General features: G+C 36.5%; 1 protein-coding gene across 3 annotated transcripts in view; it reads left to right on the top strand.

Moving 5' to 3' along the window:
- Nucleotides 1–12,501, top strand: part of LOC132402779 (echinoderm microtubule-associated protein-like 4) — a 236,529-nt gene that overhangs the window by 176,564 nt on the left and 47,464 nt on the right. The gene's annotated exons all lie outside the window — the stretch shown is intronic.

Here is a 12,501-nt window from a genome sequence, read left to right as displayed (position 1 = left end):
TCAACTCTACTTTCAACTCAAATTTCAGCCTTTTCCTGCTCTATGATATTCTGTAGAATGGTAATCTCTTTGGTAAGCTTTTGTTGATTGGCCAAAGTTTTCATATGGCCTGGTGTCGTGAAATGAGTTGAAATGATTCAAGGATCACCTTAGTTATGGACCTTCATTATTTAAGACCTTAATTATATGGACAAATTGGAGAACCTGTTATTGTTCTCCTTTGAACTGTGCAGGTTGTGAGGAGATTTGATAGAGATAGTTTAAAATCTTGAAACATGTAAATAAGCAGAATCGAGGGATATTGTTCCGATTAGCAAATGTTTTCTATTCCTTTAGAAGACATAGGTTGATCACTTTTTGATAAAGTAATCAGGATACTTAGAGCAATTGATTGTGGCTGGAGTACACGTTCAGGGATAATTGAGGGGGTAAATTCAATTATAACATTCTGAAGGGAGCTGAAGAAGTGTCTGAGTTTTCAAGGCTGTCAGAGGAGGATGGGGGAGTGGGACATGCTGGATTGCTGTCTCCACTTTCCATAGTGGTCACTGTCTCGATGATTGCACTTACCAAATGTTGGTATAGATTCAACAGGCTGAATGATTGCTATCAGATGTGTTACTATTTTGCCAGAACTCATGAAGCAATACCCTTATGAAACTGTAGTTAAAATTCACAGCATCTACTGTCATACCTTATAAAAGCATTTAGTACTTCACTCATTATTATTCAAAGAGAATTTTCCATTCTTTCTTTTTAAATCTTTTTATTAATTTTTAAGCAAACATAAATGAAACATGAATACAAAGAGTTTGAGAGTACAGTTAATAGTTTAAGTAGACATTCAAATATATAATAATCAATATATATAACCTCCCAAACTCATAGTATTTATGAACAAAAGAAATAAAAAATAAACCCCCCCCCCCAAAAAAAAAGAAAAACACACTAACCAACATGGGCCGTTGCATAATGTCAGATATATACAGTAGTGCCAATAACTCCGAACCTCCATCCAAATAATTAAGGATAATAAAAGTGAGGTTTAGGAAAAGACAATTTAACTCATGTGAAAATGGTGAATAAATGGTCTCCAAGTTTCTTCAAATTTAACTGAAGGATCAAAAACAACACTTCTAATTTTTTCTAAGCTCAAACAAGAGATAGTTTGAGAAAACCACTGAAATATAGTTGGAGGATTAATTTCTTTCCAATTCAATAAAATAGATCTTTTAGCCATTAATGTAACAAATGTAATCATTCATCGGGATGAGGAGGATAAACGACTATTATCCACCATTGGTAAACCGAAAATTGCAGTAATAGGATGCGGAAATTGATATTCAGAACTATTGAAATAATACTGAAAATATCTTTCCAATAATTTTGCAAACAAGGGCAAGACCAAAACATATGGGTCAATGAAGCAACATCAGAATGACATCTGTCACAGGTTGGATTAACATAAGAATAAAATCGAGCAAGTTTATCCTTAGACATATGAGCTCTATGTACAATCTTAAATTGTATTAGGGAATGTTTAGCACAAATAGAAGACGAATTGACTAATAGTAAAATTTTCTCCCACTGCTCAGTGGATATAAGACAATGAAGTTCTTTTTCCCATTGCTTCTTAATTTTTTTCTGATACTTCTGGCTGTATTTTCATGATCATATTATAAATAACAGCTACTAAACCCTTTTGACAAGGATTCAGAGCTAAAATTCTTTCCATAATGTCCAATGGACATAGTTTTGGAAAAGACTGTAACTCATTATACAAAAAATTTCTAACTTGCAAATATCTAAAAAAATGGGTTTTAGGTAAATTACATTTATTAGATAGCTGTTCAAAGGACATAAAGCTAACATCCAAAAACAAATCACGAAAACATGTTATACCTTTTGTTTTCCATAAAAGAAAAGCTTGATCCATAAAAGAGGGCCGAAAAAAAAAGTTAGATATTATAGGGCTTGATAAAATGAACTTATTCAAACCAAAAAATTTACGAAATTGAAACCAAATTCGCAATGTATATTTGACTATAGGATTAGTTATTTGTTTATTCAATTTAGATAAAGAAAAAGGAAGTGAAAATCCTAAAATTGAAAACAATGAAAAGTCTTGTACAGATTTACATTCCAAATTTACCCATTGTGGGCAAGCAGCTATAGTCGATTCTTGTGTCCAAAATATTAAATATCGTATATTAACTGCCCAATAGTAAGATCTCAAGTTTGGCAAAGCCAAACCGCCCTCCTTCTTAGGCTTCTGTAAATATTTTTTGCCTAGCCTGGGATTTTTATTCTGCCACAGATAAGAAGATATTTTGGAATCAATAATATCAAAAAAAGATTTAGGAATAAAAATTGGTAATGCTTGAAATAAATATAAGAATTTGGGTAATACCATCATCTTAATAGCATTAATTCGACCAACCAATGACAAAGATAATGGAGACCACCTGGTAGCAAGTTGCTTAATTTGATCAACTAAAGGTAAAAAATTAACTTTAAATAAATCTTTGTTTTTTAGTAATTTTAATACCCAAATAAGTAAAATAATCTGTAACAACTTTAAATGGTAAATGTTTATAAATTGGAACTTGCATATTTAATGGAAATAATTCACTCTTATTAAAATTCAATTTATAACCAGAAAAGTTACTAAACTGAGCAAGCAAGGACGAAATAGCAGGAATAGATCTCTCAGGGTCGGATATGTATAGTAACAAATCATCAGCATATAATGATAACTTATATGTCCCCTCCCCATGAGTAATACCCGAAATATTAGGTGATTCATGAATGGCTATAGCCAAAGGTTCCAAAGCAATGTCAAATAGTAAAGGACTTAAAGGACAGCCTTGCCTTGTACCACGGAATAACTGAAAAAAAGGAGGTCTTTGATTATTGATAAAGACCGAAGCCAAGGGTTTATAGTATATTAATTTAATCCATGATATAAATTTTGAATTAAAATTAAAATGCTGCAACATATTAAATAAATATGGCCATTCAACTCTATCAAATGCTTTTTCAGCATCTAAGGAAATGACACATTCTGGTATTTTGGGTGAAGGAGTATAAATAATATTAATTAATTTTCTAATGTTAAAAGATGAATAGCGATTTTTAATAAATCCAGTCTGATCTTCAGAAATAATTCAAGGTAATATATTTTCTAATCTAGTAGCCAAAATGTTAATAAAAATCTTAAAATCCGTAATCAGCAAGGATATAGGCCGATAGGATGCACATTCAATAGTGTCTTTATCTTTTTTAAGAAATTAAAGAAATAGAGGCTTCATAAAAAGATTGTGGGAATTTGCCTATAATTAATGCATCTTTAAAAATTTTACAAAGCCAAGGAGGAAGTATAGATGAAAAGGATTTTAAAAATTCTGCAGTATAACCATCTGGACCAGAAGCTTTACCGGAATTCATTGAAAAAATAGCCTTTTTTATTTCAGTTTCCGTAATAGGTGTATCTAGGAATACACTATCCTCTACTGTTAATTTTGGAATATTCAATTTCCTTAAAAATTCATCTATTATAGAAAAATCCTCAACAAATTCTGATTGATATAAGGAATTATAAAAATCTTGAAAGGCTTTATTTATCTCTTTATGGTCGATCGTCAGTCCCATCTTGTTTACGAATCCTAGTAATCTGTCATTTAACCGAAGCAGTTTTCAATTGACTAGCCAATAATTTGCCAAACTTATCTCCAAGTACATAAAACTGGGTTCTAGATTTAATTAACTGATTTTCAATCTAAGAGGATAATAACAAACTATGCTCCATTTGAAGTTCCACTCTTTCTTTATAAAGTTCTTTGCTGGGGGTCACTGAATAAATCTTATTAATTGCTTTGATTTTATCAACCAATGTTAATATTTTAGAATTAATTTGTTTCCTAATTCCAGCAGAGTATGAAATAATCTGTCCATGAATAAATGCTTTAGAAGTGTCCCATAAAATTCCACTAGAGATCTCTGCTATAGAATTTGTTGAGAAAAACAAATCAATTTGTTGTTTAATAAAATTAACAAAGTCTAAGTCCTGCAATAAAATAGAGTTGAACCTCCAAGATTTAGCATTAATAGATGAATCCATTATCTTAATAGATAGCTACAAAGGTGCATGGTCAGAAATGGTAATAGAGTCATATTTACAATCAATAACATCTGTAAGTAAACGGTGATCAATGAAAAAGTAATCAATTCTTGAATAATTATGATAAACATGAGAAAAGTATAAAAACTCTTTGTCATTGGGGTGTAAAAAACGCCAAATTTCGAAAATTGCTGAATCAGTCATAGAGGAATTAATAAGAGGCCGATTTATTCGGAAAAGCTTGGGTCGGCTTAGATCTATCCATTGAAGGGTTTAAACAACAGTTAAAATCCTCACACATTATCAGCCTGTACTGATTCAAATTGGGAAAGGATGTAAATAGACACTTAAAAAATTCAGGACAATCAGTGTTTGGAGCTTAAACATTAACTAAAACAACTTTTTATTTAAAAAATAGACCAGTAATAAGCAAAAATCTACCTTGTGGGTTGAAAATTGTTTCATGGTGTATAAAGGAGGTTGAAGAATCTATAAAAATGGAAACGCCTCTTACTTTGGCTTGAGAATTCGAGGGATATTGTTGGCCTTTCCAAAACCTAAAAAAGCATTGACTATCTACCTTCCCTACATATGTAACCCCCTGGGTCGCCTCAGGCTCGCTCAGCTTATTCTCGTCTAGGGGGAGCAGCCTTCGGCCCCGCCAAACTGGGTAATCAGCTGGTGTAGATGCTGTGTGATGTCCCCGCCTCACCCAAAAACCGACAGTACACCATATGGGATTAAATGAGTACAGTTTATAAAGGTTACTATAACTAAGTGATTAATAACGATACAGCATATATGAAGAGAAAAAAATAAAGGAAAGGCGCCAAACTTATCAAAGTCCAAACCTCTTCGTGCACAACCGTTGGAGCTCAATTACTGAAGTCTTCTGGCCACCATTCGATCCCCTCTGAACTGCTGGACTCGCAGCTCAGGACCCTCCGAGTGGTCAACCAAGCACATCTAGCTTCATCCCCCCTCCTCGGAGTACCTCCCGGCCGCGGACCCCCGCTTGGGGTCCGATCCTCGCCCAGCTTACAGCATTGCGTCCTCTCTCTCAACCCCCTCGTGCCGATCTGCCCAAAAGCCCGTCAACAAAAGCTTACAGACTCAGAAGAAAGAACATTAATCCCTATTTGGTTTTCAAAGGAATACCATTCTCGTTATCAGGAAATTTTAACCCAAACCAGCTTCCAGCACTCTCTCGCAACAAAGAAACATTCCTGCTTTTAACAAAACAAAGAAACCCTTTCCCAACAGTAACAAAGAAAAAAGAAGAAACCCCCTTTACACATGAGTCTCTTGCACAAAGATAACATTAGCATTCATTCTATGGAATACTTTGAATATTTTTTTCCATTTGATCGGATGATTTAAACCATTAGTATTCCAAGAAACAAAATTAATAATCTTATCCATATTGACAATATTTATTACAATTAACACATAAGGTTAAAAAAAAGATGAACTCATGAATCTGGAAGAGGGAAGTAAGTTCACGGAGGAACCGGAAGTCATGACACTGCAACCATTTTTGTAGTTTCATATGAGCCCATGAAGTAAAACTAAGCATAAAGCAAGCAAAAAGAAAAATCCCCCTCCCTCCACCCTCAAAACCCCAGGAAAAAAAGCCAAAAAGAGGCAAGCAAGCAATCTAACACTAAAATTACCCCCATGTCTCAAGACGGCAACTCAAACAAAAAAAAAGTTGAATAAAAGATACAAACCACCCATATTATAAGAAAGGGTTGGTATAACAAAAATTAAAATATAAAATTAGTATTATATATATAAAACAAAAGGATTTTAAAAAAATTTGAACGATAAATCCATAAATGGATAATATTGTATTAGTGTTTTAAAAGAAAGTCTTTAAACTTATTCAGACACATCAAAACGGATGTAACTTTCCAAGCACTAAGGTCTTTCAGGAAGAAGAAACGACATTTTATTTTTTAAAAAATCTTAATATTTAAACGTTAAAAATATTAAAAAGTGTATACGAACTTAAAAGAAAACCCTACTGAATTACTTTCAAAACTAACAGAATAATAACTTGAAAAAAAACAAACTCAGAAATAAACCAAAAACGGACTTTTACCATGTATAAGAAATACATGTAAGCCATACGTAAAAAAAAACATCATTTTATAAAAGATCCAAAGAGAATTTTATTATTTATCCCTTATTGCCATTGAGAGGATGATAGTGAACTGCTTTCCTGAAACATTACAACCTCTTCCCAATTATCAGCACTTTAAAAACACCTGTCTAATGACTCTTACACCATTGAACTACTCAATATTGCTTAGATTGGGTTCTATAAAAAATACTTTGTTTTAGCCCAGGTCCAAAATTGACAAAAGAGGTAAAGAGCAGAGTTTTCACCCGTCAAGATCCAAAGGGAATCAAAACAAAAACTCTCTGGTTAAAACTGTATTTAAAGATAAATGCTTATAATTTGTTGAATGTGGAGAGAAGATTGAAAAGTGGGTTGACACACAAGTATATACTGCCTTGGTCTTCATAAATGGAGATATAAAATACAGGAGCAAGGAAGTCATTATGGACTTTTCATTGAATACTGATTTGGCCGTGAGTAGAGTACTGTGTCTAATTATGAGAACTATACTTCAAATAGCAGATCCAAAGTACAGCACTTTTGTTCCAACAAACAAAGACCTTCATCAATGACCTCCCTCCATTTTAGAAATGGCAATATTAGTGATCATTTTATAATGTTCAGTTCCATCTATAACTCATCAGATAACAAAACAATTACAGCATGACAAAGAATATTCAGCTTTGGATTGATGTGCCAAGTGAATGCTCTCTGACAATACATTCTAGCCATTACCCCTCCACATTCAATCACATCACCATTTCTGAATGCTTTACTTTCAACATATTGAGGTAGCAGTGGGGAACCTGCAGAGAGGGTTTGCCCATTAATCAGAAAGCCACTCAACATAGGGTGCTCTGTCCAAGTGACTCATTGACATTCACTATTCCTTATTTCAAACATTCTTCCTGCTGCATTATGATTGCTATGGATAACACCTGCACTTACTTGCTGATTCAAATGTATGACCTCTACTATCCAGAACAGCAATTGCTGCAAATAAACATCATATTCTCCAGGTTCCGCTCCAATTCATAAATCATACTGTACGTCTTGAAATGAGATCACAATTCCCACATTCATTTTCAGTCAAATCTTGAACTCTACACCTTATTGCATTAAGAAATACCTTGACTAGATATCAAGGGCATTCTGTGGCATGCTATAAATGACAGACACATCCAATTAATGATGAAAAGATACCTTTCTAATATCTTTAGTATACTAAGGAACTTGAACAAGGGATAGAATAATTGTTTAAGTTCAATGGTTCAATTTAATATCAAGAGAATGTAAACAGTAGACAACGTGAAATTCTTACTCTTCACAGACATATGAAAGAACCCCCCAAAAAATGAATGATAGAAACATCAGAGCCCCAAGACTCCTACCTCCCTTCCACACACAAGCAGCAGAAGCATCAACCATCCCCTCACTTGCACCAGCAGAAACATAAACATACCCCCACCATGCAAACAATAGCAACCCCTCCCCACCCCAAAGTAGACCTTGATCTAGAGTCCATCAAAACCTACATAATCCAACACTTCAGTGTCTCAGACAGGCTCTCTCACCAGTTACAACAAATTACACTTCTAACTCAGCATTATCCAAGGCAAAGGATTCCATTTCAATATTCTGTCTTTCATCAGTCTTTCATTGACTGATTTCATCATTGCATACAATATTTACATTATCTGCAGAAAGCATTATAGAAACTACCTATATTTTTCTCCACCATATGTTCCAAACCAATGACATTTTATATCTATTAAAAGCATGATCTTGGGAAACACTAGCACCTGCAAGTTTCCTCAAATTATATACAACACTGGTTTCAAAATACAGAGTCATTCATTAATTGCAACTGAGTAAAAGTCTCAGAATTTCACTATTAAAGAACTATAAGATATATTTATATATCTTATATTTATTAGTATTTATATATACTATATTTACTTAAAGTAAAATTGGATAGGTATATGGACAGGAAAGGAATGGAGGGTTATGGGCTGGGTGCGGGCTAGTGGGACTAGGTGAGTGTAAGCGTTCAGCACGGATGAGAGGGCCTGTTTCCGTGCTGTAATTGTTATATGGTTATATAAGAGTCTAACACACACACACGAGAGATTCTGCGGATACTGGAGACACAGAGAACACATACAAAATGTTGGAGGAACTCGGGTCAGGAAAAAAGTGTTGACGTTTTGGGCTGAGACCCTTCACTGGAACTGGAAAGGAAGGGAGACGGAGGCAGAATAAGGAGAGAGGAGGGGAAGCTAAGCAAATGAAGTGAGAAGCAGGGAGAGGTGGGGTGATGATAGATGGAAAATGTAAAGGACTAATGAGGAAGAGGGCTAAAAACGGAAGAGGAGAATGGACCATGGAAGGAAGGGTAAAGAGGAGTGGCACCACTGGGAGGTAACAGACAGGTGAATAGAACAAAAGAGTAAGAAGGTAGCCAGAAGAGGGAAAGGGAGAAGAGGAAAAACTACCAGAAGTTAGAGAAGTCAATGCTCATGCCATCACTTTGGAGGTTACCCATATGGAATAAAAGGTGTTGTTCCTTCAACCCGAGAGTGGTCTTATCATGGCAATTCGTATGATGAACCAACATGTTAGAATGGAAATGGATATTGGAATTAAAATGGTTGGCCACTGGGAAGTCCAGCTTGTTGTGGATGGAGCTAAGGTGTTCATCAAAGCAGTCCCCCAATCTATGTTGGGTCTCGCTGATGTACAGGAAGTTGCATTGGGAGTATGGATACAGCAGATGACCCTGACAGACTTGCAGGTGAAATGTTGCCTCACCTGGAAGGAATGGTTGGGCTCTGAATGGAGGAGGGGAACAAGGTGAATGGGCAGGGTTAGCACTTCTTTCACTTGCAAGGATAAGGAGATTGTGGGGTGGGCGGGAGGTACGAATGGACAATGGAATCAGGGAGAGAGTGACCACTACGGAAAGTGGAGACTGGGGACAAGGTAAAGATGTGTTTGGTGATAGGGTCCCATTGAAGGTGGTGGAAGTTGCAATGAATGATGTACTGTAAGAGTCCTTTTACCATATGGAGTTTGCATATTCTCCCTATGATCTTGTAGGTTTTAACCCGGGTGCTCTGCTCCCTCCCACAGCTACTGACAATTGCCCCTAGTGCACAGGTGAATGGTAGAATGGGTGAAGCTGATGGATGTGAAAGCTTTTTGACAACAGAACAAATTTTCACTTTATCATTAGTACTGTCATCTGACAGTACTTGGGAAGTTATCTGTTCTTAGTTTTTTTTTACTTACTTGTACTACTCCACCAGAAGAGGAAAGATGGGTCAGTTGTTTCACAAGGATAACTACTAGGATAATGTTGATTGGGTAAATAAAATGGGAAATGGAAATTCTAGTTTTTTTTTGTTTTGGCAGTCAGGAAGTTACAGGGTGCTTCAAGCTCATTAATACAGCTTATTTATGGAGTTTGAGATTTGGCATTTATGATCTTGACTATAGATTAAATGGTATCAGCATAATAAACAGTTTATTGAATAAAGGTATGACATTTTCTGAAGTTTTTGAGTTAGTGGAAAACAAAATTACATTTTCAAAACTCTTTAGGCAGTGAAGGTTATTGTGTAGGTGGTTGAAATCTATTGGACAAACTGAAACTTTAAGCAAAGTACTAATTTAGAAATATTTCAAAAAATCACTTGATAAGTGGGAATTTATCATTTGAAGCACCTCTTACAGTGACAAGTTACGGTTCAAAGTACATTTATTATCGCAGTATGTATACTAAAAGCACCCTTGAGATTGGTCTCCTTTCAGGCAGCCACAAAACAAAGAAACCTAATAAAACCCATTAGAAAAAGACGACCGTCAAACACCCAGCGTGCAGAGGGGAGAAAAACAAATCATGCAAACAATAAAAATAAGCAAATAACATTCAGAACTGAAGTTCGCATAAGTGAGTCCAGAACCACAAAACCAGCCATCACTTCAGGAGCCCATTAGTTGCAGGCCACAGCCTCTGTTCAGTGCAGAGAAGTGTAAACCTCGTAGAGCAGTGAGCTGAATCTTTTCAGTCTGGCCTGGTGTTTAAATCATCCAAACCTTAGGTTTCCCCTTACTCTCAGACCTGGTCCCTACCGCTCTGATACGCTCTCGAACCTGGGCCCTGCTGCCACAATTCGGTCCGTGCCTGACCTTTCCAATTCAGCCCAGTGCTTAAATCAGTCAAACCTTGTGTCTTACCTCAATCTTGGGCCCTAACACCTTCACTGCACCTACCTTGCCTTGCTTCTGCCTCATTGATTGCCTCACAGTCCGCTCCAGCAATGGTCAAACACTAGCTCATTCCCTGCACTCAGACCTAGGCCCTGCCGCCACATTACAACTGCCCTGCACCTTCACAACTTCAGTTCACACTGCAAAATTGCAGGTCATACAAACAAGGTAAGAAATAACTGTTAAAGAATCCCAGGTTTGAATGTGGTGACACGTATGTACTCTGATAATAAATGTTAGTTGGACTGTTTTAACTAAAGCGGGAAATAGAGATAATCAACAAGTGGTGCAGCACCTGAAAGTGTTAGTCCCTGTGAAATGTCACTGGCCTTCTTCTTTCCAAAACTGCTGCCTGACAGACAGAGTATTTCTGGTCTTAGTTCATTTTTCCAAAATCTGCAATATCTTGCTTTTGGATTAAAAAGTAAATGCTAATGCTTTCATATCTTTTCTGAGCACTTTACACCAAATTCACTGTGATTTAGTACTTTACCTTGTGCATGATACTGTAAGGAAAACCATTCACAGGACTTTTAATGCAGCTCTGATTTGTAATGTTTATAATATGAAAGATCTATTGGTCCAGATGTCGTCTGTTTAGAATATATTTTACTTTGATCTTTCTGAAAGGACTCTGAAGAATTGCATTCCTAACATAACTAATGTCCTGCCAGACATTGCAAGAATGTTTGCAATATCTGTGGACTCAATCACTCTTCATTCTGTGTCTTGATTTATTTTCGTAAAAATTTCAGAAGGTTTCTTGGAAAGGAGTAGTTGAAGAAAACCAAGTCAGAAAAATTGAATGGTTGTTGGATATTAATTTGAAGCATAGGAAATGTTTATTATGCTTCTATTTAGTAATTACTAATTTGTCCTTTTAAACATGCAGAGTTTAAAGTCAAGAGAAACACATACAAAATGCAGGAGGAACTCAAAGTCAGACAGCATCTATGGAATGGAATAAATAATCAATGTTTCAACCGAAGATTCTTCCTCAAGACTGGAAAGGAAGGGGGCAGATGCCAGAATAAGAAGCTGGGGGAGGGGAAGGAGTACAGACTGGCAGATGATAGGTGAGACTAACTGAAGGAAAAGGAGGGTGGATGAAGTGAAAAGCTGGAAGGTTATTGGTGAGAAAGGAAGAAGAATAGATCTGATAGGAGATGAGAGTGGACAATCAAACAAAGTGAAGTAGAAGGGGCATCAGAGGGAGTTGAAGGGAAGGTGAGGGGGAAAGGATAAGGGGGAGCTATGAGGGGAACTGAAATGGAGAGAAGGGAGGGGATAAATTACTGGAGAATAGAAAAATCGCTGATCTAGACAAAATGTGAGACATTGCAAAGACAGTCCTGCCAAAGGATCTCAGCCTGAACCGTCGACTGTACTTCTTTCCATAAAAAACTGCCTGACCTGCTGAGTTCCTCCAGTACGTTGTGTGTGTTGCTTGGGTTTCCAGCATCTGCAGATTTTGTGAGGTATTGCTCCTGCAACTTGAGAAAGGCCCCATCATGGCAGTAAAGGAGGTCATGGACCGACATGTCAGAATAGGAATGGTAAATAGGATTAAAATGGGTGGCCACTGGGAAATGTAGATGTAGAGGAGGCTATACAGCGAACACTTGATACAGAAGCTGACCCTGACAGACTTGCAGGTGAAATGTTACTTCGCCTGGAGGCTCTGTTTCAGGCCTTTAAGTAGTGGCAAAGGAGCAGGTGCAGCACTTGACCTGCCTACAGGGTCAAGTACCAGGAGGGGGATCAGTGGAGAATGATGAGTAGACAAAGGAGTCACGTAGATAGTGATTCTTGTGGTCTTGTGGACAGAGGAGAGTGGTGGGGTGGGAGGATGTGTGTAGTGGTAGGATCCTGTTGAAGGTGGTAGAAGTTATGGAGAATTATGTGTTGGATGCAGAGGGTTATGTGGTGATGGGTGAGGTCAACCTTCTACTCTGGTTCGTAACATTTTAATGATCTGTCTCAG

The sequence above is a fragment of the Hypanus sabinus genome, chromosome 12, assembly GCF_030144855.1.
Source record: "Hypanus sabinus isolate sHypSab1 chromosome 12, sHypSab1.hap1, whole genome shotgun sequence".
NCBI classification, from domain to species: Eukaryota; Metazoa; Chordata; class Chondrichthyes; order Myliobatiformes; family Dasyatidae; genus Hypanus; species Hypanus sabinus.
The sequence above is the reverse complement of the archived record's forward strand: the minus strand, read 5'-3'. Positions and strand labels throughout refer to the sequence as shown.